The sequence below is a fragment of the Hyla sarda genome, chromosome 3, assembly GCF_029499605.1.
Source record: "Hyla sarda isolate aHylSar1 chromosome 3, aHylSar1.hap1, whole genome shotgun sequence".
Lineage (NCBI taxonomy): Eukaryota > Metazoa > Chordata > Amphibia > Anura > Hylidae > Hyla > Hyla sarda.
The window spans coordinates 349,857,289-349,872,114 of record NC_079191.1 but is presented as its reverse complement, the minus strand read 5'-3'; the positions used below and the strand labels follow the sequence as shown (position 1 = coordinate 349,872,114).

General features: G+C 39.6%; 1 protein-coding gene across 1 annotated transcript in view; it reads left to right on the top strand.

Moving 5' to 3' along the window:
- Positions 1 to 14,826, top strand: part of SLC8A1 (solute carrier family 8 member A1) — a 568,703-nt gene that overhangs the window by 91,735 nt on the left and 462,142 nt on the right. The gene's annotated exons all lie outside the window — the stretch shown is intronic.

Below are 14,826 nucleotides of genomic sequence, written 5' to 3'. Positions count from 1 at the left end.
GCTGCAGATGCCGTGATCTGTATTGATCACGGCATCGGAGGGGTTAATGGCGGAGGGGTTAATGGATAGGGGATAAGATGTGTAAGCACCGGAGTACCCCTTTAAGGCCAAAATGGGCCTGGTCCTTAAGGGGTTAATCGGTCTGCTGTCAGGATGCTGGAGTATACATCAGCATTCTATTTTGACAAGGGGCTGCAGCAGGACATATCAAATTAAAACTAATTGTTTATTTTGGCAAACAGGGGGATATGCCACCAAAAAAGTTCAGTACCTCTTTAGAAAACATTTGCAGACTTTTTTTTATTACATTGTTTGTATGTTATGAAATACAACTATAAATATTTACAGTTGGTTTTTGTTAAACATTTTGGACCATTTTTCTCCTGTCAGACAATACAATATAAGCTGCTGGATGACTTTTTGTATTTATCCTATTATTATCCTCTGTGACAGCCCGGTCTACTGCCCCTTTGTCTCTACCTTACTTAATGTGAATCAAAGATGACTTCTTAACTGTAACATTTTTAGTTTTTTTTTTATTGTAAAGATGGCATCTTAGGCTAACATTCAGGAGAGCAGACATATGTGCTGTAGTAGAGTTCATCTGACCAGGCATCCAGCGGCTTGTACAGCTTGTATCCTGTTATAAGGTGCACAAGCTGCAGAAGACAAACTGCCAAACCTTCTTAAAAGAAATTATATTTATTAAAAACAAACAATGCAATAAAAAAATCCACAGTGGTGTTCATAGACTTTCATGTGAATGTCTTACCTGTTGCGACCAGTTTTTTAAATGTATTTTTAATTTATTTATTTTTTTAAGATATACTGATTGATGCAAACTTATCTAAGCACTTTCCCTAAAGCAATATTTTTTTTGTAGATCATATTTATATTATATTTACATTACTAATAGTTGCTATAATAAGTTGCAAGTTCTTTTTCTGTATATTTTTTCAAATTGCATAGGTGTTTGTTTTTTTAAAGATATTACTGCTAACATTTGTCTATCAAATAACAATACAATACAAAAATACTAAAATGTGCAATGTTTTTTTTTTCTGTAAGGAACTATCTGAATAAAAAATGCATAAAAGCAAAAAAAATTTAAGCGCATTTACACCTCTCTAACAACCACCACTCAATCTGCCAATTACTCTGTTTAGCATTCTGTCCTATAATATACAATCATTTTATCTGGGACAAAACACCATCTGGGAAGCAACGACATAAATAATCCACTATCTGAACACAGAACGCTTGCTATATGAAGCTAATACAGCGCTCGTAGGGAATGTATAATATAATTAGATGTGATTGGTACCATAAGCTGTGAGAAAACACATGGCAGGTCATCATGTACATTCCCAATAATCAGCCTGCATCTTGCATACACAGCCTGTTCAATCTAAAAGGACTTAATTTTCAGATCCCCATTTACAGTTGAACTGCCTACCCTGGCCATTACTAAGCCATGGAAACATTCATTCGAATTCGGTAACATCCAGTAGAAAATCTCTGTTGGTATGTGCTCTGTCTCTGCCTAGGGTATCTCAATAGTTCCAATATTTTTTAAGCCAAGTATCCCGTTTGAAAAACTAAAAAAGTGTACATTAAACCCGAGGACAACTGTATACCCCCTGGAATACACATACCATAGGTTGAAAACGAAGGGTGTAAAGCATCTACTTTGCATTATGAAATGATCAAAAAATGAGTGAAAAAGGCTTATTACATAGTCTGGGAAGGGAAATAAATTCAAAATAAACAAAATACTTAAAGGAAATCTATCTATCTGTATAGACTGGTAGTGCAGGTGACACTGATGACAACGATAGTTACCTGATCCTGCTTCGTGCTGTGGTTCTCCCAAAATCCTCTTCAGTATTATCTGTTCTGGTGCCATCTTGGAGCATAGGCGGAGCTTAGTGATGCCACAGCTGCTGTTCTCAACTGGGTCTTGCTGCTAGCAAACAGAACCGGTGACGTCACTAAGCTTCTCCCATGCTTCAAGTCGGGTCCGGAGGGGAAGATACCTGACGAGGATAGTCAGAGAATCACAACACGGAGCAGGATCAGGTAAGTATAGTTGTCATCAGTATCACCTGCACTACCTGCCTGTACTGACAGGTTAGTGCAGGTGAAACTGATGACAGATTTCCTTTAAATGCCTAATTGACCCAAAGGACCCAGCACTTCCTAATAGACCAAATTAAAACTGCAGTCATGTGTATTTTTTTGTGCACAGTATAGTAGTTTTAGTCTTACACTGAAGTTATAGTAAAGGAGTCTAAATTCTAAATTACCAGTACACCTGTACTTTTGTTATTTATCAATCACAGCAGTAAGCTGTATAAAAAAAAAAACGAACACCCGTTAGGTCTCCCCGACATGTTTTGCTCCGAAAGCAGCCTCATCAGGGCAATTGAATAGCTATAGAATGACCCTTTGTGGTGGTGGTGGTGGTAGTGGTGGTGATGGGGGGGGGGGCATTAGGGGTTGGTTAGACACTTAGCTGCTCAAGCAGTTCTGAGAGTCAAAACCGTGGGTAGTTATGGTTATGGAGATACCAAATATATTTATTTATTTTTAATACTTCTGTGCAATTTAATTTATGTTTGTTTTGCATTGTTCCAAATGACATTTTTTTTTTTAATACCAACAATGAATCTTTATATTCACAGCATTTAGGGTCCGTATCATAGTAGGGGTTCTGACTGTTGCCATTACCTGAGAATTTGTGTCCCCCCCCCCCCCCCCCCCCCCACACAGTCTATATTCCGAACTGTTTAAAAAGAAAACACCTAAACAATCACTATGTCATTCTCTTTGTATGGTTTTATAAAATCCTTCATGGAACAAGAAACACTTCAGAATTTCTATGGTTGTCGAAAACGCTATTTCCATATTGACATAATGTCTTCTTCTGTTTATACAGTAGGACTGTTTTTGGGACATAATTTACTTTCTAGCTAAGGACTGTGTTTTTTTTTTTAGACCTGTTATTGTATTACGTAACATTTATAAATGTGTATGTTAAGATTCCTCATCTGGCAGGATTTCAGATATTTTGAATTCCTGTGTTTCTGTGTAAATTTCCATTGCAGATGCCAGCTCTAAAGCATTTCCCAGCATGTTCTATACATGTTATCGGGACTTTTTCAGATGGTAGATAATGCTAAAGAAGCTTGTGATAAATAGCATATTACAGTAAATGTAAATCATGAGGTTATGGTTACTGCTGCTCTGTATGTCTAGCTCATAAGCATTTCAATTTCTGTTGGATAACCTAAAACAGTATTTTCTATGGTGACTAGGCACATTAAAGGGGTACTCCAGTGGAAAACATATATATATATATATATATATATATATATATATATATATATTATTTTTTTATTTTTTTTATTAACTGGTGCCAGAAAGTTATACAGATTTGTAAATTACTTCTATAAAAAAAAATATTAATCCTTCCAGTACTTATCAGCTGCTGTATATTGCAGAGGAAGTTGAATAGTTTTTTTTTCTGTCTAATCACAGTGCTCTCTGCTGCTACCTCTGTCCATGTCAGGAAGTGTCCAGAGCAGGATAGGTTTGCTATGGGGATTTGTTCCTGCTCTGGACAGTTCCCGACACAGACAGAGGTGTCAGCAGAGAGCACTGTGATCAGACAGAAAATAAATTCAAATAGAAAAAACTTTGTGTGAGGCATACAGCAACACTTCAAAAACTGACAATCCCTTGCCCAGTGTATGGTCGGAGGGGAGTGACACAAGACAAGATATTGGTCTTTGCTGATCTCTGTGCTGATCTTTGACACAGTCCCTGTGTAATGCATAGGCCTCTTAGGTCCTGCATTGGACATAACAGATTCGCCCAAAGTTTTTCTTTGCATTTACATTACCATGACTATTGCAAGTGTGGCATCAGCGCACGATGAGGAATTATCCTGTTCTTGATACAAAATTATGTGGTAGCCACGGGTTGTGATGCCAGGGCACTTTGCGATGCCAGGGCACTGTTATCCTATACACAGTCCAAGGTTGGAGACAGCTTCTCCTGGGCCAGACACAAGGAGTAAAGGAAAACAACGACATCAGGTTATTGATAACTGTCTTTACTGAGCTGGGTGCAGATGGTATTAAACAGACAGTTGGTTTTGGGTGAGAGGATGCAGCGTAACCCCTTGGGTGCCCTGTTGCCTTGCTGGGACTTGTGCTGCTTTCACCAAATGGATTAATACTGACTTGTAAGACTGGTTGATGAATCCTGGTAGGTAGGGTCCTGTCAAGGTATTGAAGCCTTCTCTACCGGGGCATGAACTTCTACCATACGGGATTTTTGCAGGATGACCAGAGAAAGTAGACTTGAGCTAGGCCTTCTCTCAGAGCACAACACAACACACCTGAATCACACTGTAGCTAAGGTGATGCCCAGCATTAACCCCTTAGACACGGCGATCAAAGTTGATTGCCGCATCTAAAACTAAACTAAACCGTTCCCAGAAACTCAGTCAGGTTGTCTGGGACCGCCGCAGTGAAATCGCTGCATCCTAAACAGTTGTATGGACAGGGGAGGGTGCTCACCTGCCTCAATCTCCCTCCGATCGGCGCTCTGCTGCTCCATGCCTGAGATCCAGGCTGGAGCAGCAGATCGCTGATAACACTGATCAATGGTATGCTATGGCACAGCATTGAACAGTGCATGCAATCAGAAGATAGCATATAATAGTCCCCTATGGGGACTAAGAAATGGTGTAAAAATTGTAAAAAAAAATAAGTTAATAAATGTGATTTAACCCCTTCCCTAATAAAAGTTTGAATCACCCCCCTATTCCCATTATAAAAAGAAAATATAAGCATAAATAAACATGAACATTTGTGGTTGAACCACATGGTCACCAGTTGAGCCACATGGTCAATGGCGTATACGTAAAAAAATTCCAAAGTCCAAAATTGTGTATTTTTGGTCATTTTGTATACCCAAAATTTTTTATAAAAAGCAATCAAAAAGTGCCATCACAACAAAAATGGTACTGATAAAAACTTCAGATCTCAGCGCAAAAATGAGCCCCATATGTGGAAAAATAAAAAACTTATAGAGGTCAAAAGATGACAATTTTAAACATACTAATTTTGGTGCATGTAGTTATAATTTTTTAAAGTAGTGAAATAGAATAAAACCTATATAAATTAGGTATCTTTGTGACTGTATGGACCTACAGAATAAAGAGAAGTTGTAATTTTACCGAAAAGTGCACTGCGTAGAATCGGAAGCCCCCCAAAGTTACAAAATGGTTTTGTTGTTTCTTTTCAATTGTGCCCCACATATATATATTTTTTTGTTTCACTGTAGATTTTGTGGTGAAATGATTGATGTAATTACAAAGTAAAATTGGTGGCGCAAAAAAAAAGCCCTCACATAGATCTGTAGAGGGAAAATTGAAAGAGTTATGATTTTTAGAAGGTGAGGACAAAAATGGCCCGATCCTTAATCTCTTAACGACAATGGACGTAAATGTACGTCATGGTGATGTGGTACTTAATGCACCATGATCGCGAGCTATCAGCAGCCAGGGACCCGCCGGTAATGGCGGATATATGCGATCGCGCGGATGTCCACCATTAACCCCTCAGATGCCATGATCAATACAGATCACGGCATCTGAGGCAGTGCGGTACTTTGGATGGATGATCGTATTGCCCGCAACGCTACCGCGGGGATCTGATCATCCTGCATGGCAGCCGGAGGTCCCCTCACCTGTCTCCAGCCGTCTCCCGGGGTCTTCTGCTCTGGTCTGAGATCGAGCAGACCAGAGCAGAAGATGACCGATAATACTGATCAGTGCTATGTCCTATACATAGCACTGAACAGTATTAGCAATCAAATGATTGCTATGAAGAGTCCCCTATGGGGACATAAAAAGTGTAAAAAATAAATTGCGGTTTTCTTTTAAATTTTCCCACATAAATAATGTTTGTTTGCTTGCGCCGTACATTTCATGGTAAAATAAGTGATGTAGTTACAAAGTACAATTGGTGACGCAAAAAAACAAGCCCTCATATGGGTCCGTGGATGGAAATATAAGAGAGTTATGATTTTTAGAAGGCGAGGAGGAAAAAAACGAAAATGCAAAAATAAAATTGGTCTGGTCCTTAAGGCCAAAATGGGCCTGGTCCTTAAGGTGTTAAGGGGTAAATCAGAAAAATATATTATTCTTCAATAAAGTGCAAACTTAATTAGTGTAACAGTGGGCCTCTGGTGGGCATGACACCTTGTGCTGCCAAGCTGCCTGAAGCAGTCCAAACCATAGGACAGCTATTGGTGCTGGGACACCACACAAGTATAATAAAGTGATATTTAGTCTTTAGCTAGGCAAATCAGGCAGATTAACTAGAAGTATCAGCTTGTGGGGCCAAGTCAGGTCCGGATGCCTTGATCTTTCATCACATGTTATTATTTGTAGGTGTACACCTCAGGCAATGTTACCGGTTTTTGTAAGCATTTATTATTCTATCTACTATCTGCTAACTCCCAGAGGTCATGAAGTTTGACCAGGATCATCATTAGCAAAGAAAATTAATATTGTACAGTACTCGGTGGATGATGTAAGATTGATAGGTTAAAGTTATATTTCGCAATGTTACAATGCAAAGAGTGGATTGGCTTATAGAAATGAATTTCTATTTATTATGGACATATTAAATAGCAATAGACAGAAATGAATATACACCTCTCACAGTGGTAACGCCTGGCACTATGGAAAGTGCATCGGTAGGTTATGGAGTTTTATGAGACTAAAGTGGTCCATTCTTTGGTTTGTGGGGTCCACTGTCGATCATGTAATTGAAAAACAGTGTGAATCTTTTTCCGGTTTTTCCAGGCAAAGCTTGTCCATATGTGTGGCTGCACATGCTACTGCAGCTTAGCTATATTCATGTGAAGAGGTTTGAGCTGGTTTGAGAAGTAACCGGTCCTTTATTTTGAATGGCAGGAATGAGTCGTATTTAATTAGAGGGCCTGACCATTTCTCCTTTTCTTTCAAATTCAGTCCACTTGCCAACATCATTAGAGAGTCCATCAGAAAAAATTGGTACCTTATACAAAAAGATCCCCAGTTAGCTGAAGTGGTTAGGAATAAACCAATGGTGACCTTTAGGAAAACGAAAAATCTGGGTGACATTTTGACCCATAGTAGGTACTGTTCACAGCAAAATGGCATGGATTGGTTTTCTTCAGCCATGCCAAAAGGCAACCATAGGTGTGGTGGTTGGAACTGGTGTGACTTTTTGAAGAAAGGGAGGAATTTTTCTCTAGGTGGTGTATCCTTTGAAGTAAGGAATTTCATATTTTTATTGTCTACGGGATTGAGTGTGAATGCGGCAGATTCTATATAGGTAGTACTATATGCCCAGTTGACACTCGCTTCCGTGAACATATCCACTCAATTACAACACAAAAGGGGTCCCCCAGACTTATCTAGAGTAACATCCAGGCAATACAACTGTTTAGAAATGTTTCAGCTTGGAGCGCATACAGTTAGGAGTCAGAGGAGATAGAAAAAAACTCCTCTGTCAAAAAGAAGTCAGGTGATCCTGAAAACAAGAGCACTGGGACCAGCTGGCTTGAATGATAAGTTAGATTATAGTGTATTCCTCTAAGCCTGTACTGTTTTTTGCATTGCATATATACCTTTTGTATGTTTTTAATTGTTTTTTAACTTCACTTGCACATGAAAGAGTTAAAGCATACACCTGTTCATGCTGCTGCCGATTTATATACTGGCAATGACGTGCAGCAAGGAGGGGTCAGAAGAAGCACGCGAGATGTGTGAAATTGCTATCATCCACTTGTTCTCAGCGTCCGTCTCCCGCGATGCCGCTTCTATGATGCCGTTTATGTGTATGTATGCTTTTACTCAATAAATGCCACAGTTTTTTCACCAGATGGTTGAATGCCATTCTTACGTTTCTTTATATCGGAAGATTTTTTTCAGATTTTTAATCGGATTCAATAGTGCCCTGAATTCCCTACAGGAGCAGGGAGTCCTGTTAAAGAAACTAGTCCCTGCTCCTTTACAGTACACTCAGCGACTGGACCTAGTAGAAAGGGACAACTCAGTAATTGCAGTGAGTGAAAGCTGTGATGCATGCAACATTGTCTTTTACCTATGGGCCACAGAGTGTACAAGAGCAAATTCAAAATAAATCCGGAATGAATCACACAAAAATTGGATGCTTACAAATTTCTTGGGAAATTCGTGCTGAATAAATTCACTCATTTTGCATACCATTCTAGACCAGCCAATGAAGGGCGACTTTCCAGTCTATAGAAACCCTTTCTACAGGTGATAAAAAGCATAAATGTGACATAAATGATGACAACCAATATGCATCATATGTTCCTGACTATCTCCTTCATTTCAATTCAGATGTTCCTATCTTGTATGGAATGTTTTTCTATTCTGCCTTGTTTGCGGCTCGTATTAATTGGCGTCAGGCAAGATTAGAAACATCTGTTTTTGACATTGGCACTCATGTTTTATTTTTTTTTGTTTTTTTTCACATTAAGCACGATGCAATTCACCACATGCTGTTAATAGTAGGACACTTAAAGCTGCTCCAAACACTAAGTATGTTTAAAAGATCGTAATGGCTTTTGGTTCACTCCCCCTTTAAGGAGAAAATTATGGGACAATATATATATATATATATATATATATATATATATATAGTCCTCCTGATGATAGATAGATATGAGATATATAGATAGATAGATATGCGTTAGATAGATAGAGATTGATAGATAGATATGAGATAGATATTAGATAGACAGACAAACAGATAGATAGATAATAGATAGGCAGACAGATAGATAGATAAATATCCAATAAGAACAGCACCTCCAGAAACAAATAGAAAAAAAGAATTCGGGGTTCCCGCAGCACACCACAGGTAGACTTTAAACAAAAATAGGATTTATTCCATGATGTGGGAGACTACGTTTCTCCAGCCTCACGCTGACTTTCTCAAGTGAGAAAGCCAGCGTGAGGCTGGAGAAACATAGTCTCCCACATCATGGAATAAATCTCATTTTTGTTCGAAGTCTACCTGTGGTGTGCTGCCTATATATTTCTTCTATAGATAGATAGATAGACTGCTCCAGTATTGACATCTTACCTCATTTTATTGTTCACATTTTATTGGAAACAGCTCCTCATAATACATGCCAAGAGATACCATGCAGGCCAAGACATGCTAGTAGGCTGAACTACAGAGTTACGGTATTAATATTATAGTGTTAAACAAATATTGATTTCTACTTCAGATAAATATCATGAACACTGTACTCATATTCTATTTATAGCAGGAAACAATTATTTGTAGGCGAGTCCTTCGAGTCGTTACCACCCTTGTAGCACGTCCTTGTACCTATGTCTCATACAGGTTACAGAGGCCGCACACATTTATTCCACAAGGACAAATCAAGGGTTTTAAAGTTATTTTCCCATTAGAAAAAAATAAATAAATTATATATATATATATATATATATATATATATATATATATATATATATTTATATATATATATATGTACATTACATATCTCAAATGCATATATTATCTATGTATCTTATATTATATATTATATATTTATCTTATGCACATTCATTATCTATCTCATATCTGTCTATCTATCTCCATCTATCATCTATCCATCTCATATCTAGCTATTTCTTATCTATCTATAATTTTTCTATCTATCTATTTTGTATCTATCTCATATCTGTCTATCATTTATCTCATATACGGTATTGTTCACCGTATAAGACGCACTTTTTCTTCCCCAAAACTTGGGGGGAAAAGTTGGTGCGTCCTATACGGCAAATACACATTAAAATCCTGTCATATCGCGGCAGTCCCGGCGGCCATTAACAGCCGGGACCCGCGGCTAATACAGGACGTCACCGATCGCGCTGATGCCCTGTATTAACCCTTCAGATGCGGCGATCAAAGCTGACCGCCGCGTCTGGAGCGAAAGTGACACTAACCCAGCTGCTCAGTCGGACTGTTCGGGACCGCCGCGGGGAAATCGCGGCGTCCCGAACAGCTTACAGGACACCGGGAGGGACCTTACCTGCCTCCTCGGTGTCTGCTCCGTGCCGGGATCCCCTGCACGGCGCTCTCCTTCGTCGTCATCACGTCGTCGAGCACGCCGTCCCGTCATCCAATAGGAGCGGCGTGCATAGCAGCGTGCGTAGCGACATGATGGCGGCGACGGAGAGCGAGGATATCAGGCAGCAGAGACGTTCCGGAGCGCCGGGGACACCCCGGGGACGCGGCGACAGCGATGGAGGGCGACATCCAGGGCAGCGGTGACGGGTCCGGAGTGGCGGGGACACATGAGTACTACCTCCTATACCAGTGATCTTCAACCTGCGGACCTCCAGATGTTGCAAAACTACAACTCCTGACATGCTGGGAGTTGTAGTTTTGCAACATCTGGAGGTCCGCAGGTTGAAGATCACTGTCCTATGCTTTACATTGTATTTGGTACGGAATCTTTTTTTTCTAGATTTTCATCCTTTAAAATTGGGTGCGTCTTATATGCCGTAGCGTCTTATATGGCGAAAAATACGGTACCTATATCTATCTATCATTTATCTATCTATCTGTCTGTCTATCTATTATCGATCTATCATTTATCTATTATCTATCTATCTGTCTGTCTATCTATTATCGATCTATCATTTATCTATTATCTATCTAGCATCTATCTATATATCTATCTATCTAACTATCTAGAAAAAAGGATTCCCGCAGCACACAAAATCTGTGAAAATCAATGTGGATTTATTCCATAAACAGAGTGCCTAAGAACAACGTTTCAACCAGCTCGCCTGGTCTTTTTCAAGCTCAGTATACATAGTGAACAAAACACTTTATATAAGGGTGCCAATCTGATACCAACAGTGTTATTAATCATACAATTAAGGGAAAAACATCCAAATATTTTACATCATAATCAACACAAGTGAAAAAACAATATACAGTGTATATATATATATATATATATATATATATATATATGTATGTATTTCATGTGGGTATATCATGGCTGTATATACAAAACTTTTCATGTACATTATTGTGTTACCCTGGTACCCACACTGTTAATAGGACATTAATTACTCATAAGAAACATCCTTGTGACATCGCAGTGTGTGTGTTCCACAGAAAAGCTTTTTGCAGCAGCGTTTCACCTCCTAGTCACCTCAGCCTTCTGTTGGGCACAGAGCACAGCGTTTTTGCACAGAAATTTATTCTTATTGCAGCAATTAACCCCTCAGTCACTGTGAACAGCAATGTATTACAGAGAGGGGCAAAGAGCTGTGTGTTGCCTCAGCTGAAGAAATGTTTTCACAGGAGAAAGAAATCATTTTTTAGGGCAAATTTGTGTCTGTGTTTCACAAGAACTGGTCTGCTGGTTATACTAGTCTGTAGACGGTATAATCCATACCCAGCAGTCCATTCCTAATAGTATTTGAGAGAGAGTCTTTTTGCAATTTTGGGTTTAGTACACAGTGACTGTGTGCTGTAGCACTGTTGTGTACTGCTGGTGTTGTGGGCAAATATTATTTTTTTTAGCGTACTGTAGGGCATTTTTCTGCCCTCATAAGTGCATACCACATCCCTACATTTAAATGGTGTACTATTTTGTACCTGTTAATCTGTCAAGGGCCTACATGCTGTGAAAGGACAGCTAAAAGTAATCACCATCTGGTGTTTTACTCCAATACATTTTTTAAGCATACTGTAGCGCATTTTTCTGCCCTCATAAGTGCATACCACATACCTACATCTAAGTGGTGTACAATTTTGTACCAAATAATCTGTCAAGGGCCTACATACTGTGAAACAACAGCCAAAAGTAATCACCGGCTGGTGTTTTACTCAAATAATTTATGAAACGTACAGTAGCACATTATACTGCCCTCATAAGTGCATACCACATACCTAAATGTAAGTAGTGTACTATTTTGTACCTGTTAAACTCTCAAGGGCCAAGATATTGTGAAAGGACAGCCTACATTTGCTGCTGATCTAGACAAATACTGTTTTAAGCGCAGTGAAGCGTATTGTACTCCCCTCATATACGCAATAAGTATGTCAGGCAGAGTAATGCCAGGACGTGCACAGAGGAGTGGCAGAGGCCTAAATTCATTAGGCGCAGGCAGAGGTCTCAGCAGAGTAGGGGTGTGTGCCAGCCGGAGTCGCAGCGAAAGGTCTGAGCTCCCGGTGACAGCTAGCAGTCGTGTCGTGACCAGCAACCCAGCAGCCGTGATTGATCGGTTCACTCGGTCATCCACTTACTCCCAAGTGACATCCAACACCCCCAGTCAACAGTCAGCGCGTTCCTCAGACTCAACCCTCAGTTGGCATGGCCCTCATGCTGCTGCATCCACCTCTAGGCTCTGTCATTTTGCTGCTCTATGGTCTCCTCATGCTAATGCTACCACCTCCAGTCTCTGTCATTGTGCTACTCTATGGTGTCCTAATGCTAATGCTACCACCTCCATGTTCTGTCATTGTGCCACCATATGGTCTCCTCATGCTGATGCTACCACCTCCAGGCTTTGTCATTGGGCTGCCATATGGTCTCCTCATGCTGATGCTACCACCTTCAGGCACTATCATTGGGCCACCATATTGTCTCCTCATGCTGATGCTACCACCTCCAGGCTCTCTAATTGTGCGGCTCTATGGTCTCTTCATGTTGATGCTACCACCCCCAGGCTCTCTAATTGTGCTGCCATGGATACTGCAAAAAATAATTAATGTGCTGGTCCCCAGTTTCAGAAATTCCTCTGCATTAGGGGCACTTTCAGGACTGCTGCTGCTGCCAACTCCAGGCTGCCTCATTCAGCCACTATATGGTCTCCTCATGCTTCAGCCAACTCCAGGCTGTGCCATTCAGACACTATATGGTCTCCTCATGCTTCAGCCACCTCCAGGCTGTGCCATTCAGACACTATATGGTCTCCTCATGCTGCCACAAACTCCAGGCTGTACCATTCAGCCACTATATGGTCTCCTCATGCTTCAGCCACCTCCAGGCTGTACCATTCAGACACTATATGGTCTCTTCATGCTGCCACAAACTCCAGGCTGTGCCATTCAGCCACTATGTGGTCTCCTCGTGCTGCCACAAACTCCAGGTGGTCATTCAGCCACTATATGGTCTCCTCATACAGATGCCACCTCCAGGCTCTGTCATTGTGCCGACATGAAACTCCTTGTTAGATTTTGTCCTTTGTAACCCAACGGCGGGGCTGGGAACACTAAAACTTTTGAGTGTTAGCTAAAATTTCAATTTCAAAATCTTAAATTTCAATTTCAATATCTTACATTTCAATTTCAAAATCTTACATTTCCATTTGAAAAAAATCAATGTAATATTTTCAAGACTGAGGCCCTATGGTCGTCGATGTCATTTAGTAGCTGTCGAATTACCACAAGAATCCAATGAAACAGGTTGGAACAATTACAATTAACCATTACTGACTAAATTAAACATTTGCAGTTCCACAAAAGAGTAAGACAGAGGAAGGGGGGGCGGGAGCAGTGAGAGCCACGGGCCGGAACACATGGTAGCTCGCCTTGCGGCAAACCGCCAGCTCCATGCTCACCAGAATAAGTACTCAAAAAATGTTAATAAATTACAATTAAATTAAATAATAATTACATTAAAAAATCTATTTACGCTCTTCAATTTTGATGCCATTTGGTTTCCCTGTTGCCACATTCAGACGCTCTGCGCCAGTGATTCTAATAGCGATGCCTGTAATCTGCATGTCATACTGAATAACAGTATTATTTCACTAACACAGCACACTCCCTGTGCATGTTAAAACAAAGCAAACCGTTCTACACCCCTATTGAGGCTCTCTGTAGGCCAGAAATAGCTGTTTTTAATACAGATTTGCTGCAAATAAATTCGACCCCAAACAAATTTTTTCGGAAAATTCGCCGAATCGGCCGAATCAAATTTTTCTAAAGTTTACTCATCTCTACCTATAAATATTTCCCATTGAAGTCAAATAATGTTTCCAGTCTATTGTTTCTTATAGTCCACAAGGCTGCTGTAGAGATAAATCTGAATACTGTTAAAGGGGTACTTATTTTTTTTTAAATCAACTGGTGCCATAAAGTTAAACAGATTTGTAAATTATTTCTATTAAAAAATCTTTATCCTTCCAGTACTTATTAGCTGCTGAATACAACAGAGGACATTCTTTTCTTTTTGGAACACAGAGCTCTCTGCTGACATCATGAGCACAGTGCTCTCTGCTGACATCTCTGTCCATTTTAAGAACTGTCCAGAGTAGGAGAAAATCCCCATAGCAAACATATCCTACTCTAGACAATTCCTAAAATGGACAGAGATGTCAGCAAAGAGCACTGTGTTCCAAAAAGAAAAGAATTTCCTCTGTAGTATTCAGCAGCTAATAAGTACTGGAAGGATTAAGATTTTTTAATAGAAGTAATTTACAAATCTGTTTAACTTTCTGGCACCAGTTGATTAAAAAAAAAAAAAAAAAACATTTTCAACTGGAGTACAACCTTTAACATATGCTGTTAACATGTTTGGAAAATAGCATTTAAAAATGTAACGATATCAAAATCTACAAACAAAAACAGATTAAAACAAATAAAAAAAAAATTTTATGCATGGCATCATAAGGTACATACACAATAGCCTAGATAGGATCAAAGTATAGACAACGGCACAAAAAATAAAAAAAAGTGGCTATATCAGAAGGCA